The sequence below is a fragment of the Peromyscus californicus genome, unplaced genomic scaffold (assembly GCF_007827085.1).
Source record: "Peromyscus californicus insignis strain IS unplaced genomic scaffold, ASM782708v3 Scaffold_4__1_contigs__length_199733344, whole genome shotgun sequence".
NCBI classification, from domain to species: Eukaryota; Metazoa; Chordata; class Mammalia; order Rodentia; family Cricetidae; genus Peromyscus; species Peromyscus californicus.
Window position 1 is genome coordinate 18,411,622 of NW_026294562.1, and position 22,553 is coordinate 18,434,174.

General features: G+C 46.8%; 1 protein-coding gene across 1 annotated transcript in view; it reads left to right on the forward strand.

Annotated features, from left to right (window-relative positions):
• Window positions 1-2,063: 2,063 nt before the first annotated feature.
• The window catches only part of Dnmbp (dynamin binding protein), a 106,770-nt gene continuing 86,280 nt past the window's right edge, over window positions 2,064-22,553 (forward strand). The window contains exon 1 of the mRNA XM_052762336.1: window positions 2,064-2,171. The gene's annotated coding sequence lies outside the window, so the exon portion shown is untranslated. The remainder of the gene's footprint in view (window positions 2,172-22,553) is intronic.

Consider the following 22,553-nt stretch of genomic DNA (forward strand, 5'->3'; position numbering starts at 1 on the left):
TTGCCTGCCTCAGAAGTGTTATGCCAATCACAACTGAGATCTTGGTGACGCTCTCAGGCAATTAGTCTCAACCAAAGAACCAGTCTCTGAGAGTCAATAGCCTGGCTCTTCAGGTCCGGACTCTTGGGTGAAAGGAAACTGTTTAGATTAGGGACTGGAGAGACAGCTCAGAGGGAAAGACAGCGGTCCAACCTGAGAGCCACATGGTAGAAGAGGATGACCCCCAGAAGTTGTCCTCTGACCTCCTTATGAGACCCCTGCCTCAAGTGTCCCCTGCCCCAGCAAATAAATAAATAAACAATGCTAAAAAAGAGAGAAGTTTAGATAGAGCTGAGTTAAGACATCCCAGTGTTTTCATTTCAAAATGAAATCTTTGCTTTTAGTTCATCGGGTTTTCATAAGGAATACTTGGCTCTAAACCACATTAGAAAACTATATACACAGGAAACTAAACTGTGGTTAGTTAGCGATAGCAACTATTATCAGCTGGGCACGGTGGTACACCTTTAACCCCAGCACTCGGCAGAGGCAGAGGCAGGTGGATCTCGGGGAGTTTGAGGCCAGCCTGGTCTACATAGTAAGTTCTAAGACAGCCAGAGACACAAAATAGAGAGAGAGAGACCCTGTTCCCCGCCCCCCCAAAAAAAAGAAAAAGAAAAAAAAATAACTGTTATCATCTCTCTAGGTAATAGATGTTCTATGTTACTTTAAAAGGGGGAGCGAAGGCCCTTGTTCCACAGGCGACTGAAGCATTCGCTAAATTTTTTAAAGACAAAAATCTGGAATATTTATGTTTTACTACAAAAACTTCTTCCCTCAATGTTCAAACGGCAAAGGAGGAGAATAATATAGGTGACCCAGCAGTCTCACTTCTAGATGCATGCCCCAAAGAACCGGAGGAAATGACTCCAGTGGTTATGTGTACACTTTTGGTCATTCACAATAGCCAAAAGGGAAACTCCGATGAATTGCCCACTGAAGGACAAACGCATAAACAGAACGTAGTCTGTATAGACGATGGGATACATTCAGCAGCAAAAAGGAAGGACATTCTGACACGTAGTACAACGCAGATGAAATTTAGGGCGTTACTCTATCTGAAATAAGCCAGACACCAAAAGGACAAGTATGTTGGATTCCGTTTATGAACGCGTCCAGAATGGAGGAATTATTAAGGACACAGGAGAAGAGGGCTTGTTGGGGCTAGGGAGTGGAGAGTCCCTCCATGATGAGAGCAGCTTCAGTGTGGGAAGATTAAAAGGTTCTGGTGATGGACAGGATGATGGTTGCATAGCAACGTGAATGTACCTACTGCCGATGACATGCGCGCTTAAAAAGTGATCCAAAGGATACATACACTTCAAGCGATGTCTAGTTTACTATGATCTTGTAAGAGTTGAGGAGTCGAGGAACGCTATAGCTAATGACAATTTTGAAATAAAGGCTTATCTTTGCTATTTGTGCATAGTGATAGAAGATGCCTGCATTCCTCAAATCTGTTAGGCAGCTCCCTTGACGGTGAAGCCCTGCAATCGCAGCATTTGAGATCTCTAATACAGCAGAAATCCTGCGGGGTCTCTGAGAAACTGAGGTGTCTGCTTCCTGCATTCTGTGATTCCTTGCTTTCAAATTCTCAAAATTGTTCTGTGAGACTTTTCTCTGGAGGAGGGGGAAAAAAAAAGATGGGGAGAGGGGAGAGACCTGGTGTCGCATGCCCCGCAATCCCGCACTTGGGGAGTGGAGGATGATCGGAGGTTCGAGGCCAGCCTCCCCCACGGAGTAAGTTCTTCGCGCAGCGGAGAATTTGAGTTTTCTGGGTTGGCGGTGACGCGGGTGCGCGGGTGCGCGGGGTGGGGGTGGGGTACGGGTGGATCCTAGCCCGAGCAACGCACGGCCCGTGCCTCAGTTTCCCGGAGAGGCCCTGGGAGCGCGGGGGGAGGAGGGGGGGCCTGACGTGGCGGGGCGGCGGGTGGGGCGGCCGCCAGGGGGCGCGAGCGCGGGAAGCGGAGCCGGGAGCCGCGGGGCGGAAGCGGCGCGGAGGGAGGCGGGGCGGCGCGGAGTCACCCGGATCGTCCCGCCCGCCGCCGCCGCCGCCGCCGCGGGGAGGTGACCGCGGCCGGCCCGGGCCACCAGTGGCCGTGCGCGGAGGGAACGCCGGGCGTCGAGAGCAGGTCGGTGCTGGGCCGCGCGCTGGCGGGGTGGCGGGGTGGCGGGGTGGCGGGGGTGGCGGGGTGGCGGGGTGGCGGGGTGGCGGGGGTGGCGGGGACGGTCCCTTGCCCGGCTTGCTGCGCGGCTCCCTCCGGGTCGCGTTGCGCTCAGCGGGACGCGAGGCTGGGGCGCCACGGGCCCTCGCTGTCCTCACGCACGGCCGCGGGGTCCCGGGGGCTCCCGCAGCCCTAGAGGCCGTCCTCGGGCGCGGACGCGGGGACGAGGTGTCCGGCCGAGACGCTGTCACTGCGCCGCCCTGTCTCTAGGCTGGAGCCGAAGCACTCAGCCCCAGACCTGTCCCTTGTCGCTGCTGTTGCCGGTGGGCATGCGAGGCCGGGATTCCGTGACAGGCAGGCGGGGATGGTTTCCGAAGCAAGCCTATGGGACGATTTAGCTGGAGAGGCAGCTTTGGTTAAACGTGGAGTTTTTAGGTACCCAGGACGCCTGCACTAAGGCATCCTTGTGTCAAAGGAGGGTGTGCTATCTGTCACTGGAAAAAAGGGCTATTGGGATGACCAAACAGGCGGCATCTGATGTGTATTAAGAACCTCGAAGAGTGTTTGGGGCACTGAATGTAAAAACCAACTCGAAAAGCAACCTCGTAGGTAGAGTAATGGATGGTAAATGTTTCTTCATTCTCGAAATCTCTAACCTGCCTTTAGGTCTGTCTTACAGTAATTCTTTTACAGTCATCGGAGCACCTCGTGAAACTTCCCAGTTAGTAATGGTGTGGTATGTGACGAGCTATTATGACACTGGTACTCGGGTTGGAGCATAGTTTAGACTCCACTTTACTTAGTCGAGCTACACGATGCTAGTGGAGCTGCTTAATCCACAGTCGAAGTTTGCAACACCCAGACCTAATTTCTCAGTTAGTGCTGCGTTTATAAAACGGTGGAAACAAAAGCAGAGTCACGCTATAATGTGCACGCTAGTGTATCCGTCAGGACTCCTTCCTCTCAACTACTGAGTGACGGTGATCTCTCAGGCGCTCTTCCACCGCTAAAGTCTTTTAATTTGTGCATTGACTTGAAACACCCACTCCTGGTGACAACAAATACAGCTTGGGGGGGGGGGGAATTAATTCTACATATTGTATAGCAGATCTTCAAGTTTATTATTACCCCCACCTCTCCACTCACATTTTAAGTATTGAGCTAAAATAAGTGAAACCTGGTTGTTTTTTTTTTTCACATTACTCACACTTCTGCGTTAGTGTCTAGAACCGAGTGCTTGGTGTGTGGTGCAGAACTTCCAAGTCTGGCGTGGGAATGGGGGACATGTCACAAGTGATTTTTCCAATAAGCCAAGAACATTCTGACTCAAACTGGTAACTTTTGTGCCACATTCACATTGTGTATGTTTTTGGCTGACATCTGATAGTAATCTTTATAGAGGCTGTCTGAATATGTATGAGTTATTTGTCTTTTAACCCTCAAAGTAGGACCTCCTAACCTTTTCTTCCCACTCACCTCCTCGTTTCTGGCCCTATTCTCTGAGCACCCCTTTGCCTGCAGAGACCCTCTTCACATCCTCTTCACCCATGTGGCAGGGCCTCGCCCAGAGAGCTTACGCCCTCTCCTTCAGGACAGGAGAAGTCCTGGATCCCAAGATACCATTTAAGATCAAAAAAACGAATGGGAGCTGTTCATGGTTAGTGTAGACAGCTCCGCCCCTGCCAGAGGGCCGAGCAGAGAGCGTTCGGATATTTACTCTCCACGTGTGCAGATTATTATATGGGATGTCTCCAGAGCAGAACTCTTCCTCTGCCTTAGAAGGAAACCCTTTCTGCATGGTGCATTCCAGTGCTTCAAATTCATCACCGTTCCCGTCCCTCTGGGTCACTTGGATCTGTACTGGGCTAAAATAAATGCAAAGTAATATTTTAAGCGGCAGATCGCTTAGTCTTAAATTTGAGGGCGGATTTTAAAAAATGATTCAATGAGTACAAGTGGAGGCTTGCTACCTGTTGACAGATGCAAAGCTCAGCCTATTTTTCCAGGTTTATTATTCTGCCCTTTGGGACTGAATTCAAGTCAGTTAATGTCTCACCTGTAGCTTATCACCATTACAGAATCATCTGTGAAATTCTCAAGCATTTTTTGTTGTTGTTAAAGTGTTCTTAAAATTCATTCAGAATAGTTCTCAAAAGTTCCACACCAGTGAATATGGAATAGTTTCTTATTAGACCCAGCTATGAAAGCATCTGAATAAAATAATTTCAAGACTGGCTAAGTGGGTCTTGCTGTTGGGAGTTCATTATGAAGTAGCCTCTCGCCTGGAGAACAGGGAGATGGAAAGTCCCAGCCATAGCCAGCACACTCCACCCTTACCCCCCTACCCCCCTACCCCCGCCAACCCCCGTGAAAGAGCAATTGTATATATACACCGAGTGCTAACTTTTGTTCAGGTGGTTAATCCTTGGTGTTAAAAAGAAAGCCATGCTGCCTGATGCGGTGTGTGGTGGCTCATGACTTTACTCTTCAAGTGGGTTTTTGCGAGTTCAAGGCTACCCTCTGCATAGTGAGTTTCTGGCCAGCCAAGGCTGCACAGTGAGACCTTGTCTTCAAAAAAAAAAAAAAAAAGCAGCCACAAGGAAACAAGTAGGCAGAGTAGCTAAAATGAGTTATTTCATCTTTGGATTTGCAAGCCTTTTCTGCAGTGAAGACACGTGGGGCTGAGAACTGACAGTACAATAAGGTGTTGTGCGAAGAGTTGGAGTCTGAGGGTTGTGTTCTGACCCCGAGTGGCTCATCCATTCATTCCTTCATTCATTCACTCAGCAAATATTTTTTGGAGCACTTTGTGAACCAGTGGGACCCTGAGGGACAGGGGGTGTAAGCAAGCATAGCGGATCCAGTCCTCAGGATACACGGAAAATTCTAAGCAGTGTAGATAGGAAAGGGTGTGTGTGTGTGTGGGGGGGGTTACTTTTTCTACAGAATAATGGGAGAAGGCCTCTACTGAGATGTCTCCTGATCTCTGACTTGACTGAGAGAGTGGGAGGCAGAGGTGGAGCAAGTCCCAGCCTAACACTGGAGCAGGAGACAGCGGGGTAGGTGGGAGGGCTGGCAGGGTCACAGAGGCCGGGCAGGGCAGATGTGGGGAAATGGCAGATTAAGGGGTGGTGGAGTGGGAAAGGGAGTCTCACTATAGACCATTGTAAAAAATTCAGCATCAACTCTGAGTATGGGGGAAACCTTTACAGGGTTTTCCTCTTGTTGTTTGAAAAAGATTGATCATGGGATTAATCCATGGAGTCTATTTAATGAGCAAAGGAATTTATTTGGGGGTTAACTCACAAGACAGAAAAAAAGGAATTTGTCCCAGGATCTTGGAAGGGTGAGGCATGGTCCAATGCTGTTCTCTAGCAATCTCTGCCCTGGTCCAGTCCAGCCTCCAAAACCACGAGGTAGCGAAGAAGAGAGTGCATACATGCATCCCAGAGCATGTATGTGCATCCCAGGTCTTAAGGGTCCCCCAGTGGCCATGCCCCAGAGGCAGGTACTTCAAGGTCATAGGCAGGTGTAACCGTTACAGCTACCTCACTAGGGGCAGTGCTTCAGGGCATGGCTCAAATAACTGCCCACTACAGGTTGAGAGTAGATGCTGGGCAGGGGTGTGTTGGGAGGGGGGAATGTGGGGGACAAGGGCAGAATTGGAGGCTTTCCTTTTTATATTAGTTGTGTGGCCCTAAATCAGAAATCTTGTCTGGGCTTTCATTTCCTCTTCTGCAGAATAATTGGGTCCCCTCTAGCTCAAGAATTTTAAGATTTCGGGTCATGTGGAATACTTCTCTTCAGGGAGGCAAGAAGAGCGTGCTGCAGGAGGTTCTCAACCCACAAACCCACAGGGAGCTGCATCACCCCAAATCCAGAGAGACTGGGTCAGGTCTTTTCAGTCAGACCACAAGAATGAAAAGCAGAGCTGGGCATGGTGGCACACACCTGCCTTTAATCCCAGTGCTGGGGTGGCAGAGAGAGGTAGATCCATGAGTTCAAGGCCAGCCTGGTCTATGTAGTGAGTTTCAGGCTGGCCAGGGCTATGTAGTTAAACCTTGTCTCAAAAATTACAGCAGTGACCACCTTCTCCTACATGTCTGCTTATGAAGCCACGTCACCTTTCTGTGGGATGCGGACTTAGAAGGACACTCTTGTGTATGAGCTTTCATGGATTGAGATGTCATAAAAGACCCCAGACTCACCGGGCGGTGGTGGTGCATGCCTTTAATCCCAGCACTTGGAAGGCAGAGCCAGGTGGATCTCTGTGAGTTTGAGGCCAGGCTGGTCTACAGAGTGAGATCCAGGACAGGCTCCAAAGCTAAAAAGACCCCAGACTCACAGCTGTCCCCATCTCTGTCCTGCCGGAAGTATTGCCTCCTCGTATTCCATCAGCATGCGGCCTGTGCGCCTTTTGCTCATCTTGTAAGTGAAGTGGCTGCCTGTTATCTTAGTTTGTATCTTTGTATTACTAGTCATTTTGAGCATCTCTTAGACATACAGCTTCCTGTAAATGCGAGCTCTTTCTGTGTCATTCTGTTGGCGCTGATGTCTGTGGTGTCCCTGATGACAGAAGTGATCATAGTGGAGATACTCCTTGGCATGTCCATACTTTGAGGCTATCTTCTCATCTGGTCTATTCTGTTTTCATTTGTTTTTCTTTGGTCAAGATAAATCCTTAATTTTATATTGTTAAATAAGTTATTTAACCTAGGTTTATGCATCTCAAACTTTGTTTGAAAAAACTTGATCCTGGGCTGGAGAGATGGTTCAGTCATTAAGAGCACTTGCTGTTCTCCCAGAGGACCCAAGCTCGGATCCCAGGACCCATGTCAGGCCCTAAGCACCAGAGGATCTGATGCCTTTTCTGCCCTCCGCAGGCAGTGCCCTGACGTGCACAAACCACACACACACACACACACACACACACACACACACACACACACACACAGAGAGAGAGAGAGAGAGAGAGAGAGAGAGAGAGAGAGAGAGAGAGAATATTAAATATTTAAAACCTCCATCTCTGGGTCACTTCTGTGACTTTAATTCTTATAGACATTTTATCCACATTGCATCCAGCCCTGTCCTGTTTTCCTCTATTTGATGAGCCAAGATTTCTAATAACATCTCACAGGGCCAGACAGGGAAGGGGAAAGGGAGAGGGGAGAGGGGGAGAGAAGGAGGGAGAGAAGGAAAGAAAGAGAGAGAGAGAGAGAGAGAGAGAGAGAGAGAGAGAGAGAGAGAGAGAGCAGCAGAAGAAAATTCCATGCTTTTCTCTATTGAACCTTGGCACTCTTTCCCTTTCTCTGTGATTTCCATGGCACACTGTTCTATAGCTCAATGCCTATCCCACTGCTCTGTAGTTCCACACGTGTTTTGTCCCCTGGTCTGTAGTTCCATGAATGTTTTGTCCACTGGTCTGTAGTTCCACATGCGTTTTGTCCACTGGTCTGTAGTTCCATGAATGTTTTGTCCACTGGTCTGTAGTTCCACGTGTGTTTTGTCCACTGGTCTGGTAGTTCCACGTGTGTTTTGTCCACTGGTCTGTTGTTCCACGTGTGTTTTGTCCACTGGTCTGGTAGTTCCACGTGTGTTTTGTCCACTGCTCTGTAGTTCCACGTGTGTTTTGTCCACTGCTCTGTAGTTCCACGTGTGTTTTGTCCACTGCTCTGTAGTTCCACGTGTGTTTTGTCCACTGCTCTGTAGTTCCACGTGTGTTTTGTCCACTGGTCTGTAGTTCCACGTGTGTTTTGTCCACTGGTCTGTAGTTCCACGCGTGTTTTGTCCACTGGTCTGTAGTTCCACGTGTGTTTTGTCCACTGGTCTGTAGTTCCACGCGTGTTTTGTCCACTGGTCTGTAGTTCCATGAATGTTTTGTCCACTGGTCTGTAGTTCCACGTGTGTTTTGTCCACTGCTCTGTTAGTTCCACGTGTGTTTTGTCCACTGGTCTGTAGTTCCACGTGTGTTTTGTCCACTGCTCTGTAGTTCCATGAATGTTTTGTCCACTGGTCTGTAGTTCCACGTGTGTTTTGTCCACTGGTCTGTAGTTCCACGCGTGTTTTGTCCACTGGTCTGTAGTTCCACGTGTGTTTTGTCCACTGGTCTGTAGTTCCACGCGTGTTTTGTCCACTGGTCTGTAGTTCCATGAATGTTTTGTCCACTGGTCTGTAGTTCCACGTGTGTTTTGTCCACTGCTCTGTTAGTTCCACGTGTGTTTTGTCCACTGGTCTGTAGTTCCACGTGTGTTTTGTCCACTGCTCTGTAGTTCCATGAATGTTTTGTCCACTGGTCTGTAGTTCCACGTGTGTTTTGTCCACTGCTCTGTAGTTCCATGAATGTTTTGTCCACTGGTCTGTAGCTCTTGCTCCAGGTCTTGTTGCTCTTCTTTTTTATTACAATGACGTCATAGTCATCTTGTGATGACCAGCACAGCGACTCATTCATTTTAAAGTTTATGTAACTGTTCCTGGACCAAAGGTTACTTCCCTTATAAAATTTGGAGTAAATTCATTAAGTTACTCAGAAATTATATTTTGAGAGATTTTTATTGGGATTATATTAAATTTGTAAATTATTTTGAGTAGGCTTGACATCTTTTTAATGGTACCATGTTCTACCTGAAAGCCAGTAACATGTCTTTCCACTTACTCACCTTATTTTCTAGCAGTTTATTAGAGTTTGGAAATAATTTAAAACTAACAGAAGGGTTCTAAGAATAGTACAAAGAGCTCCTGTATGCTTTTTCCCTGGAATAACCAGATGTTAGCATCTGACCATCGGTGCTCTATTACATCCTCTGTGCGTGTCTCCGTGTCTCCCTGATCCTTTTGAGATGGGCGGAGTCTCCATCAATTTTTACCTCTAGGGTTCATTTTTTAAGCCCTTTATTCCCCAGGCCCAGGAGTCAAACTCAAGGCCTTGCACATGCTTGGTGAGTACTCTACCACTGAGCTGTCCTCAGCCCCTTTATTATAGACCTTAAATTCCTTCAGGAAACCCTAGAAGGAGGTTCTTGATACTTCTATGTTTTGATCTATGGTGAATCATATTTCTTCTCATTATTCTCTAGATGGCTATCAGTACTTTAAGATGCTTAGCCTGGCTTTTTCTCTCATCTTCTGAGCCAGATATTAAATTCTGTCTCTCTCCTGTTCTGAAACTGAGTGCAAAGCCTTATGAATGTATTTCTGTAGGGAAACTTGTGAACATTTTTATTAGGAGCAATATCTATTTTTTTTCTTAATACTGAACCTTGGCCTACTTTGTGGTGCTACAAAATATACAAATTAGGAAATTGGTATTTCTCAGTTCTGTATTTTCTTTCTTCTTTTTTAAACCAACAGCACCCATCCAAGTACTAACCAATCCCAACCCTCTTAGCTTCCCCAATCAGAGAAGTTGAGGCACATTTAGAATGATACTTGAAATGTATTTGAATTGGTGCAAATTGTATATTAATGACTATATTAATAGAGTCATAATCAGGCTTGGTGCAATCCTGATCAATGAAGGATGTGCCTTCAAATGCCATGAAGCCTCTGCAGGGAATCCCTCAGCAAAAGTGCAGTGGCTGCTTGACCAAGTCTATCAACAACATCCCAGAACTATTAGTAGTAATAAGAGTAATAATCAACTCTGGCTCTTAGCAGAAGTAGGCTGATGTCGTGGAATCTGCTGCTATAGGCTCTCGAGGTTCCTGGTTGTTCTAGACAGACCTGTATGTAACAGCCTTGCTTCACTGTGTCTTTTAGTTTTTCTTCTCGCTTTTCCCTCAAGGAGTTAATCACATCCTTAAAACAGTGGTGGGTTTGCGGCTTCTTTCCCATCCTTGTACCGTATTTCTTGTTCTTTTCTTGAGCGTTGGCCAGGGCCTCCAGGACTGTGTCAAAATGTCCCGCCAGATGCATCCTTGACAAGCTGAAAAGAATGAGTACAGATTTTTCCGATTTTGAGCAACATTTGTTCGTTTGTTTAATATTTGGTAGGTTTGGTTTTGTTTTAGACGGGGTCTCACTATGTAGCCTTGGCTGATCTGGAACTCTGTGTGGACCAGGCTGGCCTCAAACTCACAGAGATCCACCTGCCCCTGCCTCCCAGTGCTGGGATAGAGGCGTGTGGGTTTGTCTGTGTACCTTTATCAGGGGCAGGTGTTTCCTCCTGCCTGTAATTTATTGAGCTTTTCTATCACGGATGGCTGGATAACCTTATGGAAAACTTTGCTGGATTTTTCCTCAGGAAATAAGATGGCTTCACTCCGGCTGCAAGCCCAAATCCTAAGCCTTACGGCGAGTTGTTACGACAGAACATCAATTAGAAGCCTTCATGTGTCTGCACGTGGCATCCATTAATGTGTGGTCAGATCTCAGGAGTCTAACATAAGCTTGTTTCACAAGGAGGGCACATTCTTCCTTCTGCTGTTGAGAGTCAAAATTTAAATAGCCAAGTGAAGGAGAAAGAGTCACGTTGAGCATTACAACTGTAGTGGTCAGTGTGATCATCACCAAAGACATGAAAAGCGAGTGTCCTAACTCTGGGTCAGTTTCTACTCCAGGTGTAAATCTTAAGGATATTTCAAGAAAAACTGCGGTTATTTAGCAGGTAGAGACGTGGCTTTCCAGGGACAGTTATGCTGGTTGGTGAATTGCTGGGCAATTAGTTACCATTGTTCCTCTCTCCCACTTTAGATCGGTATTCCCCTCCCCCATTAGAAAAAAAAAACTGTCTGTATTCAACACAGAAAGTCTGTAAAATATAGAAAAAAAACCCTATAATCCTGGCTTTGGTGCCAACCTGTTAACGGGTTATTTCTCTCCCATCTTATTGTGGAGGAAGGGATGCCCTTAAAACCAGAGTTTCAGAGCCTTCCTCCCGCTTCAGGGGTGAGCTGAGCTCACCTTGATCTCATCTTGGTCCTCTGGGAAGGATCAAGGAGGGTGACAGGCTGTGGTAGCTTTAGGTGTGGGGAGAAGTCCACTGGTCCCTTGGACCTGCCTGAGCCCAAGGGAGCCAGCCACCATGCACTGTGCCCCACGCTCAGTGTCATAGTTGAACACGGAGCATCCGTGGTCTGGATCCCAACAGAGAGGGGCCCAAACCCGGGGGCAGGAGGTACTGTTTGATGATTTGACCCTTTAGCGTCTGTTCAGACCCTGGTTCTTCCTCTCTTAAGATCACATTTTCCCCTTTCACAAAATAAATGAAATAAAGTCTTTTTTTTTTCCCCTTAAGACAAGATCTCAGTGTGTAATCTTGGCCTCTGGCCTGGACTTGCTGTATAGACCAGGCTAGCCTGGAACTAGCAAGGACCCTCCTGCCTCAGCCTCTCAAGTGCTGGAATTACAGGTATGCAGTATCACTGCACCTGGCTTTTTTTTTGTTGTTTTCTTTTGACTCTAAAATAGACCCCCATACACTCATTTTGTCCCCTAATCTCTGTCTTGTGGTCTGTCCTATACGGACGCATGACTATAGCAGGAAGTGAGCAAATTCCTAAGTTAACATTCCTGTCATCAGCAAGTTCAATTCCACACAAATGTACTTCCTCCTCATGCCCATCCCTTGGTCCTGATTTGCTGGAATGTTTGTTTCCAGTTTGCATTAACCCTTGCTTCTTTCCAGAATGCAGCTGATCTCCGTGGGGGGGGGGGGGGAGCGGAGGGAGAGAGAGAGAGAGAGACAGAGAGACAGAGAGACAGAGATAGAGAGACAGAGAGAGAGATAGAGAGAGAGAGAGAGAGACAGACAGACAGACAAAACAAGATTTTTTTTTTCTGCCAAGTTACCCCAGGCACCTCCATCACTATGCCCCTACAAATGCATCTGTCTTGTGACCTAGACACGGGAAACACACAGTGGTAGGAGATGAAAAAAGACAGTTCTCAGCCTCCTTCTAAGGTGAGGGTGGGGCGAGGTAGTGGAATCCCATGGCTCCTTGACAGTGTGAGCAGAGCGAAGCATGCCATCCACCCAGAGAGGCACTGCCGTTGTGCCAGCCTCCCCTGGGGGCGGGGAGGGCATGCTGCCTTTTCCTGAAAGCAGAGTAAGGATTTGTGGTGCTGACAGCCATGATGGGAGAGGGACCAGGAGAGAATGGCTGGTGCTGACGTTCCAGCCATGGGTCCTGGGCCGCGTGCACACTGGGCATTGTTCTCACGACTTGATTCTCTTAGCATAAATGAGCCTGCCCTGTCAGCAGAAAAAGTTGCAATGGATGTGCCGAGCTGTCCTTCACTCCCCAGCCTCACACCCCATGACCTCCCTTTCTAGTTTGTTCTCTCCTCCCGTCCCTAGTAAAGTAGACACTTTTTTTTTTTGTGCCTTTTCTGTTGTTTCTAACAATAAGTATCGTTCTGGATCTCACTCTGTGCCGTTGTGCCTCACAGGCCAGAACTCACATTCACAGCACCGTGTGGGATATTAGCAGACAGCTTCTGCAAGGACTCTGTCTGCTGTCCCGAGGCCAGGGCGGGTATGACCCCTACTCAGTGCTCGGCACTCCGGCTACAGTCTTGGTCAGGTCCCAAGCGCTGCTGCCCTGGTCTCGTCCAAATCTGCTCCTGTACACTCATTTCTTTCTGTGGCTTCACTTTCTCCCAAGCAATAGTAAATGTAGCAGTAAGTGACTTATTCTAGTTATTGGTATGTCATCGATCCCATTTACTGAGTTTCATTAGCTGTCCAAATTCAAATGAAAGAAAGCTAGAACTGATGGTGGCACACACTGGTAAGGAGGATTGCAAGTTCAAGGCTAGCCTGGTTTATGTGGGGAGACCTTATCTCCAATATAATATGACATGATAATATAATTTAATGTGCCATCAATGAGCTTGTTAGCCAGTTCCATAAATGCCCAGCTCATTTAATCTTCAGAATGATGATGTGGAAGGTAGTGCTTTAGGCCTCTGTTTCATGTAGAGAAGCTTGGTGTATATTGGTAAGGAACCTTCTGTTAAGTTCTATTGCTGACTATAACAGATCTCTGCCCATAGGCTTAGATTAGTTTATCTGCAAAGACCCTGCTGTTTGATGTAGTTCACCAAGGCCAACAAGGGCTAGCCTCAAACTCATAGTGATCCTGTCTCAGCTTCCCAAGTGCTAAGATTACAGACACACCATTTTTTTGTAAGCGGAGATTTCTGTCCCACCGGCAACTCCCAAATGCCCAGCAGCTGCTTCCCAAATTACCACACAGAGGCTTATATCAAATATAAATGATTGGCCAGTAGCTCAGGCTTATTACTAACTAGCTCTTACACTTAAATTAATCCATAATTCTTATCTATGTTTAGCCATATGGCTTGGTACCTTTTCTCAGTACTGCCTTGACATCTTGCTTCCTCTGCATCTGGCTGGTGACTCCTGATTCCACCCTTCCTCTTCCCAGCATTCTTAGTTTGGTCACCCCGCCTGTACTTCCTGTCCGACTACTGGCAAATCAGCATTTTATTAAACCAATTTGAGTGACAAATCTTTACCATGTACAAGAGAATTATTCCACAGCAATTTTAATTAATTAATTTAATATATGTATTTATTTGCATATATGTGTCTCTCATGGGCTCACATGTACTACAGTTCACTTGTGGAGGTCCAATACAACCTTCAGAACCTTCAGGTGTTGGTCCTTGCCTTTCCATCTTGCTCAAGGCAGAGTCTCCTGTATACACCAAGCTGTGTGGCCAGCTTCTGGAGATTGTCCTGTCTCTGCCCTCTACCTCCTGTTGGGACATGCTGGGATGCAGCTATGTGTACTGCTGGCTCCTGATGGGACATGCTGGGATGCAGCTGTGTGTGCTGCTGCCTCCTGATGGGACATTCTGGGATGCAGCTGTGTGTGCTGCTGCCTCCTGATGGGACATGCTGGGATGCAGCTGTGTGTGCTGCTGCCTCCTGATGGGACATGCTGGGATGCAGCTGTGTGTGCTGCTTCCTCCTGATGGGACATACTGGGATGCAGCTATGTGTACTGCTGCCTCCTGATGGGACATGCTGGGATGCAGCTGTGTGTGCTGCTTCCTCCTGATGGGACATGCTGGGATGCAGCTGTGTGTGCTGTTTCCTCCTGATGGGACATGCTGGAATGCAGCTGTGTGTGCTGCTGCCTCCTGATGGGACATGCTGGGATGCAGCTGTGGGTACTGCTAAGTCCAGCTTTTGTGTGGGTTCTGGGCATCATCAGTCTTGTGCAGCCTAACTGAGCCATTTCCCTAGCCCCATTATTTTTTTTAAATAATTAATTTAAAAAATAAATCCAAGAAAATCACAGTTTTCAGTTCATCCATTTCTTAAAGTCTTTAATTTGTTTATTCTAAGTTTAAATGTAAATATTTTGCTTAATCCATTTGTTGAAGAAACTGATCATTTGTCCTAAGATTTTCTACAATATGGATTTTTTTTTAAAAAAAAGAGCTTGGTTGGCACAATTTCACTTGTTTTCTTAGTGTGTTAGCTTACAACTCACCCTTTCGTCTGATGACCATTGCAGAAGGCTCCAATTGCTCAGCCACTATGAATAGAAATCACTGGCCCGTATAGTTTGGTTTCACCCTGAGGTCATTTCTGAGGAGTCTTCTAGAGTGTTCCAGGGTCTCAGGGAGTGATGTTATCTACAGCCAACCATTTCCATTTAAACACATTGTGACTATCTGGCAAGGCAGTTTCCGTATTACCTAGCGCTGGGGGTGGGTGGAGAGATGGGGGGCCTCTAGCTTGCTTCTTCAGGGACTGTGTGTTGCTTTAAGGATTCCCAGAGCTCAGTGGCAGAACCTCTTTGGGATGTTGTCCTCTAACGGTGTTGATCTGTTATTGGAAACACTGAGGATCCGAGAGGGGCAGGTCGGGGAGACTGAGTTTGCTTTGGACCCAGACTCTACAGGTGCCTGCAGTGGTCCTGGAGCTGGCGGTGGTGTGTGTGTGTGTGTGTGTGTGTGTGTGTGTGTGTGTGTGTGTGTGTGTGTGTGTCGGGGTTCATTGTGCTAGGACAGAAGATTCTGAACCCACAGCTGTCAGTGCCACAGGTTCTTCCTGCCAGTGTCTAGATTGAGTAATTCCAGTGTCTGGATCACTGTGGACATGACGAAATCCAGGTTCATTTTCTTTCTTTATTTATTTTTGAGGGGTTTGTTGCATTTGTCCATCACCTGATGGTTCTGTAGGAGAGCAAACCAGTGTTTAAGTAACACAGATGAATGCTGTTGAAGTTTGCTATGTTTGATCTATCACTGATTCAAAGGTTCTAAGAAGAAAATATCTCAGTGTCAGTATTTTCATCTAGATTTAAAGCCAAATAATTAATAAACCAAGACATAGAGAAAGACTTTCAGTAAACTGATTATAGCTCTAAGGAGGCTGGTCATGTTAGTAATAGGTTTGCTTTGATTAAAGCGTTAATTAACAGTAAATCACTGAAAAGCGCCGGGCGGTGGTGGCGCACGCCTTTAATCCCAGCACTCGGGAGGCAGAGCCAGGCGGATCTTGTGAGTTCGAGGCCAGCCTGGGCTACCAAGTGAGTTCCAGGAAAGGCGCAAAGCTACACAGAGAAACCCTGTCTCGAAAAACCAAAAAAAAAAAAAAAAAAAAAAAAATCACTGAAAAGCTTACAAGCGAATTTGACCAATACGTTCAAAGTTTACTCTTATATTCCATAGAGGAAATTCAAACCGGATCAGTTGTCTCTTATTATGACTTGAAATGCTTAAATTAAAATTAACATTTGCAAGTCAAATGTTAACCAGGGATGATCTGCTGCCTTACTGTTATTTCCTCTTGCGGCAATTAGTGAGAAATAAAAAATACTTCAGGGAGGCATGGTGGCACATGCTTGCAATCATAAGACTTGGGAGACTGATACAGGAGGATTGCCACAAGTTTGAGGCCAGTATAGGCTACACAGTGAGTTCCTGGCTAGCATGGGGTAAACTGAAACCCTTTCTAAAAAAAAAAAATCTCAAATCAAAATCCAAAAATTAACAAATACTCATTATCCATGCCTAAGCAAGGGAAGCAGCAGTGTATACAAAAGGTAACGGAGGTGAAAGCCGCCTACGATTGCAGGCTGGCGATGCGATCCGTAATGCTGCATTACACTGTGGTCTGCAGTGAAGACAGTTGCTTTGCTGTGTTTTAGCTATTTATCTGTGGTGTTTCCACCTGAGCAGAGGGACAAGCGTGCGCAGGTACATGTGCCTTGCAGAGAACTGCTGGCGTGGTATTTGATTTGGCGAGATTTGGGGTGCATGGTTAGAAGGACGGGGCAGGAAATGCAGCCGAACCTGTGGTGGGGATGAGATCTTAACATGGCGTGTCTGCCCGGCAGAGGAGTTTTACTGCAAGTGGTGGAAGAGCCCCAGGCAGAGAAGTGCGAGCGTTTCCTAGACATACAGGTTTGTTGTTTTTTAATAAAAGCAAATAAATTAATTTCCTATCCTCCTTTTCTCCCCAGAAGGCATTTGGCAAAGGTTTTCTTGGACCCATATGTAGGGATCTCCTTTGTGACTGCCAAACCCGTGTAGGTGTGTTATGAGTACACAGAAAGGGATGTCCGCTGCTCTTTCCCCACGACCAGTAACCACAGTGTCACATTCCTCTCTCTTCTCCAGATCACAGTTGCAGTGTAGAGAAGTTAGCTCCGCCCAAAAATGCTGCCTGGGCTGTATCTGTGCTGCCGTCAGTCGGGGTGATGATGGTCCACCTCCCCGGCCCTCCACGGCTGTCATCATCACAGTCAGCTTTTCTGAGTACCTGCCTTGTGTCAGGAGGTGTTCCAGATGTTTAGCGGCATTTCAGGTTTACTCCTGTACACTGTGAAGTAGATGACAATTTATACATGAAGAAACTAAGATTCAGAGGCATTTCCAGTTGACCTTCCCAAGGTCACAGAGTTAGACAATTGGAATCCGAAATTGAAGCTAGGGCTGGGGCTGGGGCTCAGTTAGTTGAGTCTGCCAGGCACAAGTGGAGCCCTGGTTTGGCTCACACCACATATACCAGGTGCTGTGACAAATAATGGCAGATATTGGCAGACACATGCCAAAAATTTCAGCACTTAGGAGGTAGAGGCAAGTGGATCAGGTGTTCAAGGCCATCTGTAGCTCTATTAGTGAGTTCAAAGCCAGCCTGAGATACAAAAGACTTGTCTAAAACACACACACACACACACACACACACACACACACGAAAAAGAAGGAGGAGGAAATTGAAACTCATGCTCTCTCACTTAAGGGTCAGATCCTGTTATTTATATAGTTATTAATTCAACCTAGTAGTAAATATGATTTACCATTTTAAATTTGCTCATTATTTTGTGGGTGGAGCATGTGCATAGAATGCGTAAGTGTAGACAGAGTTTTCCTGTCCCAACTGCCTGGTCCCAGGTAACTGACCCAGAGGCTGAATATGAGTTCTAAATGCTCGGCCAATAGCTAAGGTTTATTACTAACTAGCTCTTACAACTTAAATTAACCAATTTTTATTAATCTACATTCTGTCACGTGGCTCGTGGCTTTACCTGTCCTTCAGCATGTCCTGCTCCCTCTGTGTCTCCTGGCGTCTTCTCCGACTCCGTCCTTCTTCATCCCAGTAACCTCAGTTTGATTGTCCCGCCTACCTTTATCCTGCCTTGCTATAGGCCAACCAGCTTCTTTATTAACCAATGAGAGTAATGCATATTTACAGTGTACAGAGGGGTTATTCCACAGCACATAAGGCTCTGGGCACATCAGCACGTCAGTACTCGGTAACACACACACACACACACACACACACACACACACACACACACACACACAATTGTTCTTTTTAAAATACTTACTTACGTGTGAGTGGGAGTGTGTGTGTGTGTGTGTGTGTGTGTGTGTGTGTGTGTGTGTGTGTGTGTGTGTTGCTATAGCGCATGTGTAGAGGTCAGAAGAAAACTTGCAGGAGTCAGTTCTCTCCCACTGTGTGGGTTCCAGGGATTGAACTCAGGTTACCTGTTGAGTGCCTTTACTTTCTGAGCTATCTCATTGGCTCAACAAATTGTTCTTTGATGTTTTCCCACCCAGTGAACGTGCAAGTACCCAGGCACCGTGCTGCCCCTGTTTCCACACTAGAGCAGGTAGAAGTTGCATGAATAAAATACTTTCTGAAATAGGAAGTTCCAGAAAAGCTTCAGAGATGGGGACTGATTAAGCTGTGTAAGTATCTGCCAGTTTTCAAGGCAGAGCATTCATGCAAGCCTTTGACATTTTGAGTAAACTGAGATTTCGGAAATAGAAGAGACATTAATTTTTTAAATTAAAATAATCATATCTCATAAAAAACATCCCAGTAAGTATATGAGTCAGTAGCTTTCAGTGTGTTCCCAACCCCGTCATCACTAATTCCAGAACATTTTCATTCCCCAAGGGAACTTATTAGCTCATTCCCCCATTCCTCTTCCTTAGGATCTCTAATTTTATTTTTAAGATTTGTCTTTTTTTTATTTTTGTACTTTATGTGGATGCAGTACCCAAGAAAGTCAAAAGAGGATGTTGGATCCCATGGGACTCCAGTTAAAAACGGTTGTGAGCTGCCTGCCATATGGGTGCTGGTACTTGAACCCAGGTCCTTTGCAAGAGAAGCCAGTGCTCTTGGTCACTGAGCTGCCTCTTCATTTGAAAACCTTGTAACACCTCAGTGCTATGAAAAAGAGTGTGAGGGCCAGGTATGGTGGCACATGCCTTGAGTCCCAGCACTAAGGAGGCAGAAGCAGGCAGAGTTGGAGGCCAGCCTGGTCTGTATAGCAAGTGCTACATGGTAAGACCCTGTATTTACAAAGAAAAGAAGATTTTGAGACTATCATCCCAGAACTGACTCTCTTCTGTGCAGATAATCGCATCTGTATGAGGTGCTGGTCTGGGTGCTTCACATCTATTAATTCATTTCAATGTCACTACAGCTGTTCTAGTAAACTGGTCATGCATGGGGAAAGTTAGGACACAGAAAGCCTAGTGGTTTGTTTTAAATCCTGAAATTCTAGTGAGGGATGGAGCTGGGACACATATCCAGCTGCCTGGCCCTGTAGTCTGTGCATAATGGTTCCATATGCCTTAAACTGATAGTTTCTATTTGAAAATGGCATGACTCTCGCTGAAGGAATGACATCAAGCCTCCTACTGTATGAGATCAGTAGAATTGAAATGTCCAGAAGAGACAAAGCTGTACAGAAACTGGACTAGTGTTTGCCAGGGGCTGGGGGGTTTAGGGGGGAGAGGGGAGAGGGCCTGCAGAGGGGGGAAAGGGAGGGGTCAGAGGGGAGAGGAAAGAGGGAGAGGAAGAGAGGGGCCAGAGGGGAGAGGGGAGAGGGCCTACAGAAGAGGGGGAAGGGAGGGACCAGAGGGGAGAGGGGAGAGGGCCTGCAGAGGGGGGAAAGGGAGGGGTCAGAGGGGAGAGGGCCTGCAGAGGGGAGAAAGGGAGGGGTCAGAGGGGAGAGGAAAGAGGGAGAGGAAGAGAGGGGCCAGAGGGGAGAGGGGAGAGGGCCTACAGAGGAGGGGGAAGGGAGGGACCAGAGGGGAGAGGGGAGAGGGCCTGCAGAGGGGGGGAAGGGAGGGGTCAGAGGGGAGAGGGCCTGCAGAGGGGGGGAAGGGAGGGGTCAGAGGGGAGAGGGGAGAGGGCCTGCAGAGGGGAGGAAGGGAGGGGTCAGAGGGGAGAGGGGAGAGGGCCTGCAGAGGAGGGGGAAGGGAGGGGTCAGAGGGGAGAGGGCCTGCAGAGGGGGGGGAAGGGAGGGGTCAGAGGGGAGAGGGCCTGCAGGGGCGGGGGAAGGGAAAAGAGGAGAGAGCTACAGTTCCCAGTTCATTTTCTGAGGCTAGGCAGGCTCCACATGCTAAGTCTGACACGGTCCTTTGCAAGAGAAGAGGCCGCAGCCTGCGGGTGTAGCTTGGTGGGTGGGAGTGCTGGTCTCGCATATACAAGGGTTGACCCCAGTGTTGTGGGCGAAAAGGGGGAGAGATGGGTTATGCATCATCACTCCTCGGGAGCAAAGGGGGAGAGATGGGTTATGCATCATCACTCCTCGGGAGCAAAGGGGGAGAGATGGGTTATGCATCATCACTCCTCGGGAGCACAGCATAGAAATCTCTAACTGAATAGGTGCAACTCAAAACCTTCAGTTTAAAAAGGGCTAGCATCCAACCCAAGGATTAAAAATGTTTAACGTTTGAAAATGTAATTACCACGGTACCAGAATGAAGGAGGGGCGTGTGCTCATCTCAAAGGACACAGAAAAACATGTGCTAAGTTTCAACTATTTATTCATTTTTATCTTTTAAAGTTTTATTGAAAGATTTATTTATTGTTTTTATTTTATGTGTATGAGAGCTTTGCCTTCATGCATGTATATGTATATGCGTGCGTGCCTGTACCTTTGGAGGTCAGAAGAGGGTGGTGGACCCCTTGGAACTGAGTTAAGGACTGTTAGGAGCTGCCATGTGGGTGCTGGGAGCCGAACCCTGGTCCTCTGCAAGAGCAGCTGGTGCGTTAACCTTGGAGCCATCTCTCCAGCCCCCTTACTTATTGTTGTGAAAGCAAAACAGAATGGTGTGTAGAACCAGACAGAACAAAACAATGAATTCTGACCCCCATGTCTGAACAAGAATCTTAGTGCTAGCTGGCCCAACACGGGACTGTGGAGTTGAGAGGTCAGTGGTTCTCAGCATGGGGGTCATGACCCTTCCACAGGTGTCACCTAAGACCATCCGAAAATACAGATATTTACATTACGATTCCTAGCAATAGCAAATTTACAGTTATGAAGTAGCAATGAAAATAGTTTTATGGTTGGGGTCACCATAACACGAGGAATCTGTATTAAAGGGTCGCAGCATTAGGAAGGTTGAGAAGCATTGCTCTAGGACATAGTTAATTAGTTGGCCAGTGATTATATGGTTTTACAATTTGTAAGTCAATTAGCTTTCCAGCTTAGGTCAACTGCCAGACGTTACCATTAGTATCTGCACCATAATTAAAGCACAGTTTTTGTTCTACATCATGGCTGTCTGTGATATAAATCTTTCCCTGTTTCTTTCCAGCTCGATCTTATCCCAACTGCTATTAAAATCATGTAGTAGCTGGAAAGATGGCTCAGCAGTAAAGAGCACTGTCTGCCCTTCTCTCCTAGACGATCTGGGTTCGATTCCCAGCACCACCATGGTGGTTTACAAATTTGTAATTCCAGTCCCAAGGGCTCTAACACCCTCTTCTGGCCTCTGTAGGCACTGCATGCATGTGATGCACAGACTTACATGCAGGCTAGACACCCAAACACATGAAATAAAAATAAAGGTCTAAAAAATATTTTAAAAAATCATGCTACCCACATATTGTTGCTCACTTTCAAACTTCCATGTATGTGACGTGACCCTGACCCCTCCCACTTTTGAATCCCCTCATCCCCAGGAGGATTAGATTTGTCTTCCTTTTTATTTATTTATTTATTTATTTATTTATTTATTTATTTATTTATTTATTTATTTATTTTGGTGGGGGTGGGTTGGGTGGGTTGAGACAGGGTCTCACTATGCAGCCTTAGCTGGTCTGGAACTCACTATGTAGACCAGGCTGTCTTTGAACTCATGAGGCACATGCCACCATGCCTGTCCCTTCTTTATTGTTTTGTAGTCAGTGGTACACTTTGCTGCTCATCCTCTAGGCCTTGTTACTGTGTGTATGGCCAGCTCCATGTGCAATGTGTCCATTAGATGCCGTCCTGCATGCGCTCTGCATTTCTCTATCAGAGGGTGTGTATTAGTCCTTTTCTTACTAAAATTTAGCTTGTAGTAATTATAACCGTTTCTCCTTCCTTAACTCTTATGGGGAGCAGCACCCCTTTACCAAATCATATTGAATATTGTTAACTCCTGGTGTGTTTTATTCAGTTATTACTAGTAGCTAAAACTTAAATCAAAATTGTAATAAATGAATGTGAGTCAAGACTGAACTACCACAGCTCTACTCCTTCACTTTCCCATGCGCTGCCTGAGAAGGTGTGGTCCCCTGTGCTTAGGGGGAAGGCCTGGTGTCTGTTAGGACATCAAGTCCTTGTTTGACCGTCTAAACCACTCACAGGGCATGTTGCATCTTGACGAATTCCCTTGTTCACATTGAAAAGGAGCTACAGAGGACTCCTGGCTTCTGCCTAGTGTGGTGACTCTAGCTTCTGTAAGAGGCCCCTGGTCATTTTTGTCGTTTGTGAAAAGCTACAAGCCTGTTTTCCATGTGCTTGGATATTGTGCTCCTTAAAATGGCCCAAGTTCCCTACCCTGGGATGGTTGCTGATATTTTTAACTCCAGCCGGACAGTAGTTGTCTCCGCGTTCTTTCTCTCCGAATCTT